Source organism: Amphimedon queenslandica, unplaced genomic scaffold (genome assembly GCF_000090795.2).
Source record: "Amphimedon queenslandica unplaced genomic scaffold, v1.1 AMPQUscaffold_13512, whole genome shotgun sequence".
NCBI classification, from domain to species: domain Eukaryota; kingdom Metazoa; phylum Porifera; class Demospongiae; order Haplosclerida; family Niphatidae; genus Amphimedon; species Amphimedon queenslandica.
Window position 1 is genome coordinate 37,352 of NW_003546252.1, and position 7,156 is coordinate 44,507.

Consider the following 7,156-nt stretch of genomic DNA (forward strand, 5'->3'; position numbering starts at 1 on the left):
CACTGCCGCGTCGGGTGACTCATTGGGCCACCATATGTTACGAAAATGTGCAAGCAATTGGGACGTTTTCGTGCATGTTCCTTGCATGGTGAGTTGTTTATGTTACTTGCATGGTCCTTGCATGGTCCTTGCTTGGCCCTTCATATTCTTTGCATGATCCTTGTGGAACAGTTCCTTGCATGTTCCATGCATGGCTTTTGCTTGTTCCTTGCATGGTTTATATTAGCCTGCATTTTTGCAAGTTCCTTGCATGTTTTATGCAAGGGCCTTGCATGGCTTAAAATATATTGCATGATTATAATACATAGTACAGTATGATAAACTGAATAAAATTAAGCTCTAGTTACTTCTGTATCTGCCTCCTGTCCTCCCACCCTTTTCATTGACATGATCCCATGCTTGTCAAGTTTATATTTTTTAATGCAGTATGCTGTGTGGAAATTATACATGAACTTAATATTTTCTTTTATTATAATTAGTTACCAAATATGGCTCATCTAATTTCTTTGATGCAACCCATTTAGGTTGTTGCAGGCAGCTAGCCTCTGCCTCGTGTAGAAAACACAAAGCAGAGACTGCCTCAATCCAGTTACAGACTCTTTGCTATTGTGTAGAGCCATATCAAAATCCGACTTCTTTATGAATACCTTGTAGTCCTCAATCAACTGTATTTGTAAATGAAAATATACATTTTTGTGATCTGCAGTACATATTGTGTGCCTTACTCCTGAGCCAGGTTTGAATGCTTCATTTTCAATTTCAATATCTGAGAATGTAAGCTAGTACTCATAAGTAACCAGCCTTTAGTATTAGTAGCATGCCTATATAAATTTTTAATGTAATGAAAATATAACATACATGCAATGACATTTATCTGATGATGATGAAAATTCATGTGTATTGTTGTTCATTATATCTGATGGTATAGTCTGCAATTCTACGTTTATATTTAATTTTGGTTCTATTATTTAGAGGTGAAATAATATAATTTTTACCCTCAACTGTTTCACCATCAGCTACAAATGGATGGATGTGAAGAGGTTACAAGAATTTAATATACTTATTTGAGACTCAATTTCTGTCGAATGGTCTAGATGATCATTGAAAAGTTCATAAGAAGTAGGTCCAAGAGTACTAGTCTGTATTTGCAAGGAAGAAATAATTTTTAAGTTTTAAATATAATTTTTATACCTTTCACATGTTCAGCAACCTTGTACTTTCTTCAATGTTCTTTCTTTTTTTCGTGTTCAGAAACATCACAAATGCTCTGTATTTTATGCAATGAAATATGTATACTTCCTATAATAGATGAACTTCATAATACTGCATCATTGCAGGAAGAAAGTCTTTGATGTCTTTGTTAGGGCCTTTGAAAGTTTCTTTAATGCTGTGTGTCAGTATGCAATTACAAAAAAAAGTATAGTTACTGTATATACCATCACTAAAGTCTCTCAACTCCAACTTGGTAGCTTCATGTGCTTGTTTTTATCTAAAGCAACCTGCATGTCGGCATTATGTCAATTAAAAATTACAATTATATCATCGTGCCGTACCATTAGATCTACCAGCTTTCCCTTCTGAAAGAGCTTTATAATCCATGGGCATAACAATTATTATGATATAGTGGGTGATAACACATTGCTACTGTATGTATATGAGATGGACCATATACATACCAGTATGCAGCTTGTCACAGTCTTTTTTAATTTCTTTTTCCTTTGTTCACTCTGCTCCAGTGGCATAGCTAGAATAAATGAAGAAAGAGGGCACAGTGGGGGCACTGAATAAAGCAATGCTTATGAATACTCAGTATATAGTAAGCTTCATTGAGTCAGTTGTAACTTGTATCTTTCATTCTCCTGCCTAGTTGCAGGGGCACAAGAAGCAGTTATGAGGGCACTTGCCCCCCACAGGCCCCTATGTAGCTACGCCACTGCTCTGCTCCACAGCTTTGGACAGAACTTTATGCTCTATAAGGGATCCTTAATTGGACTCGCCACGCTTGCGTAGGCGGGTACTAAGCAGTTGGGTCGTCATTCTGTCTGTCATTCTGTCACAAAAATTCCTGTTAATTCTTAGTCAATATCTTTTTTACTGAGCTCTCCTGAGTTATAATTATTTTTAAGCTTTGAGAAAAAGATAATTTATTTAGCTCTGTTGTACTTTCATAGCAATCCGTGGTAGCAAAAGCTGAATATTTTCAAGAATAGACCACTTTTCCTAGCCAAATCTTCGTGTTTCATTCTATTTGGTCAAGATTAGCATTGATATGTAGAGAAAAGTACCTAGATTAAAAAATATGTGGGAATTTTCTAATCTCTTTTTTGTTTGCAAGTTACAGTTGCTCAAAGTTTGTGATTTAGCCTCTTTGAAAAATTTTCAGGCAGCACTGGGGATAGCAAGAGCAACCAAACCATCTCAGTCTCTTTTAAATATCTAGGCAAATTTTTTTTGTGCTTACTCTTTCTTTTAATAGAGCTTCAGGTGCTAAAATAAATTTCAGCTTTTCTTCTTTCTCCTACCCACGTGCCATGTTTATCTGCACTGCACTGCTAGGTGCTGACCACACCTAACATTTATTTTATGGATCAGTGCAGTAATTGGCTAATTGCATTGTTGCACTTTATCAAAATCTATTATCCTTTTCTCAAATATCAAGTTGCTAATATATATAATATCATTATGGGGGCAGTACAAGTAACACATTATCCCTCAGGTGAATTTCAGCAGGCGAGTCCACGCACCATGGTGCTTAATTGTTACATGTACTCATGAAATGAACACAGTATACCATTTCTCAGTTTCTCTATTTTTTCTCCCCAATCTTTAATTTGGAGCCTGTGCTTTACCTGCATGAAAAGGCTGGTTCACACTGTAGTTCTGTAAGATAGTTAATGCTGCAGATACTAGGTAACGTAAATGCAACTAAATACACACTAGAAACAAAAGCCACAACCCCTCTACTGGGTGTGGCAGGAGGCAGTGTCATGTTTGAAATGGAGGCCAATAGGAGGAAACAGCTGCTTTTGTTGTTACTTCTGGACAGGAGAAGAAAACGAAGTCTGAAACAGCACAGACAGTTTAAGTGTTGGTAAGACACATTTTGTTTAAGACACTCAATGAGAGAGTACCATGCACTGATACAGGATATAAGACTGTGTCACCACTCAAGTTTTTACAAATATTTTCATATGTCTCCAGCAACATTTTGACAAATCACTGAGTCATGTTGCCACTTATAAAACTAAACAATCAACAAGGCTAAAAGAACATATTTCTGCAGGGGAGAGACTGGCAGTGGCATTACAATTTTGAAGTGTCTAGACCTCCGGTAACCGGATGCAGTATGCAGAGCTATGGCTCCGGTAATAGGGGCTTTGCCCCTATATATATACTGGGGTCACGCCCCACTGTAAAATCATACCTTAATTTATTATAGAAACTGAGTATAAATACAACAACCAGCATTGATGACGCAACGGCTTTATGGTAGTGCAGTGGAGAGGCTGGTATGGATTGCACGGATGTGGTCAGCAGTTCGAATCTGATCAGGATACTGACTGAAACTATGCTGCAATTTTTGATTTTTTTTTTAATAGCTTTTTTTCTATTTTTTATTTTTTGGCTTTTTTAGGTCAAGAAATAAACACCTCGTACATCTTAGCCTCTGGGGTCATAGGGTTGGGATTGGTGTTTAGTGTTTAGTTTTTAGAGCATAGTTCAAGAAATAACACCCTCTCGTACATCTTAGCCTCCACGGTCATAGGGTTGGGATGGGTGTTTAGTGTTTTGCTTTAAGAGCACCTCTTGTACATCTTAGCCTATAAGATTGTAGGGTTTTGGGATAAGGGTTTAGTGTTCCTTGATAAAAAGACTAACTTCCATGTTGCACTTTTGCTCATGCACACAAGCTGTCTTACGGAGAAAAACGGACTGCCGGAGTTTTAGCAATTGCAAACTGTGTCCGGTTACCGGAGCTGTAGCCACAGCCTTACAAATTTTGGTTACAGGTGACTCAATGCAAACCATCTCCTTCAGCTTTCGTATGGGGCATTCATCAGTTTGTGAAATCATTGACAACACATGTGAGGCCTTCTGGAATGTACTCTCTCCTGAGTTTGTTAATGCTCCGGAAAGCAGCGAAGAAAGGAGGAAAATTAGTAATGGTTTTACAAGACTTTGGCATTTCCCACACTGTGTTGGTGGCATAGACGGCAAGCATATCATGATACAAGCCCCAGCAAATGCAGGCTCTCAGTACTACAATTACAAAGGTACGCATAGTAATGTGCTATTGTCTGTATGCAATTACAACTACTGTTTGACATTGGTTGATATTGGTGATTATGGGAGAATGAGTGATGGTGGTGTTCTAAGTAACTCATTATTTGGACATGCTATAAAGAATAATTCCTTAGCATTGCCTGATGCTGAAAATATAAATGGTATTGATTTAGCTATACCTTTTTTGTTGGACATCTGGAAATTCCTTCATCAAACAATATGCTGCAGCCATATCCGGGCACCCAGTTACCATTGAACCAAAGGCTTTTCAATTATTGACTTTCTCAAGCACAACGAGTCATTGAAAATGCCTTTGGTAGATTATGTACCAAGTTTCGAGTATATAGAAGACCAATAATAGCAAAGTCAAGTAAAATTAATAAATTAGTAAAAGCATCTTGTGCATAACGTAACTATTTGTGACCATAGTTGACAATAGGTACCTTAAAACGGATTTTAACATTCATCATTATAATGAAAAGTATCAACCTGTGAGTGAGTGCTCTGTTGGACAACCATTGTTTCTAAAAGTTACACAGTAGCTTTTTGTATCCTTTAGAGTAATTTTATGATGAATGGAGCTCATGAAGTTGGATTTTTTTGGCTATAAAGACAAATTTCACTGCCAGCCATAAGGTGCCTTTTGTCACTTATGGTCACATTTAAAAATAACAGAAGCACTTTCTCCACCTTCAACTCGACACTATTGTCCACCACAATTTGTAGATCAAAAGATAGGCAAGGAAATGTAATTCCAGGAAACTGGAGAAGTGAAGGTGACAATGGACTTCAATCAGTGTCTCATGTTGGTAGTAATTGGTAGTCTAGTTCTGCCAAAAATTACGTAATGATCTTGCAAAATATTTCAACTCTACTTTTGGTGAGTTGCCATGGCCACAAGGGCATTTTACATCAACATAACTATAACAGATCACAATTACATGTACATCTATAATAATTATGTTTAACACCGTTGTGTAATAATTTTCAATCATTGATTAATAAATTTTTTAATACTATTATTAAATAATTATGCTAATGTAATGATACATACACAATGACACATTTCAATTATTTGTCATTGCTTGCTATACTTGTTTCACTAGGATAATATTAACCATATTGAGGTGGTTTGTCTAGTAATACACTACAACGATGTGTCAAGGAAGATATAGTCAACTGCGTACAATAACTGCTGGATCCTTATCTTTGCTTGAGCTTCCTGTTAAAGATTTAATCTTTTAAGGTTCATAGCAATCATTAGACCAAAAGACAGATCTTCCTCATTAGTTGCTGATGTTGCCTGTTGCCCACTTTGCTTCAGCTGAATTAAAATTTCTTTTTCAACTGGGTCAATAGCTTTTGGTTTCTTTTTCATTTTAGACAATTGGAGCTTGGGAGACAATTCATTTATCCTAGCAAAGTATAAGTCAGTATAGTAATGAGTTTGCTTCAAGTACAAATACTAACTTCTTAAAACTACTTCCTTATTCATCCTTACTAAGTAATGAATCTGTTTCGTTATCTTCATGTGTGATAATGGGCTCTATATTTTGAGGTGACAAAATATCTTTTTGGTCACTACCACCGTCTGTAGAAACACGTACATTGATACCAGTACCACAAAACAATGAAAAAAAGTAAAGATAAACTGCCTATCTATTAAACAATACTTTCTATGATGAATATAATGTTGCATTGTTAATATAAAGAATGCAACTTGATACAACAACAAAAATAAGAAGTTCACTGAATCATACGCACTCTACACTCAACAACAGTTAATTACAAGTATTTATACCAACAGAGAAAACATGCCATTATTAATAATCACAACTATGCATGAATAATAATTATGATACATTAATGAAACATAAGATATTACATGTAATAACATTAACCATTTCCATACATCACAATTCCTCCCTCCTTAATCTTGGACAAGACAGTCTCCTGGTCGGTAGTATGTGAGTCTTGCTGGTGGTGGAGAGGCCCTAACAGGACGGCCTGTATCAGTTGGGGAGATGACTCTGTGTCTGGTACTAGTATGTCCCAGTCATTGGTTATCTCCTCTGGAGTCTGTTCAAGTACTGTTGGACACAACTGTTCTGCATGTCTCTTCCAGATATACCCTTTAGCTTCAAATTCATAAGAGACTGGCCCTGTTTGACTACAAAAGACTCCTGATACCCACTTGGTAGGTCCTCTATAATTCCATACGCACACTGGTTGTTTATGTGTGAATCTCTTCTCTATGCTACCTCCATCAAAATACACTTCTGCTTTGCTTGTTGCTCTTTAACATTCTTGTCTAAATCAGGCCTCACCAAAACCAAGTTTTTTCTAGGGATTGTTTTGGTTAGTAGCATAGCTGGGGCTTCTGTTGTTGTTGTTGCATGAGGTGTCATTCTATAAGTCAGTACAAAACTAGATACCTCTTTATAAATGTTTAGTTGTCCTGGAGACAATCTCTTTATTGCTGACTTAAAGCTTTGAACAAACCTTTCTGCTAACCCATTTCATCTTTGATAGTATGGTGCTACCCTAATGTCTTTTATCCCATTATTCTGAGTGAACTCTTCGAACTCGCAACAAAATATGGCCCATTATCAGTGACTATGTTCTCTGGTAGACCAAACCTAGCAAATATCCATCTGAGCTCCTGAATGGTTCTTAAGGAGGTAGTAGTGGTCATTGGGATAACCTCTGGCTACTTAGAATATGCATCCACTAGTATTAACCACATCTGACCTTTGAAAGGTCCAGCAAAGTCTACATGAATCCTTTGCCATGGTCTGGTTGGCTACTCTAGTGGGTGAAGTGGTGTCTCAGGATCTTCCTTGTGGTGGTGTTGACACTCCCTACATGTTTT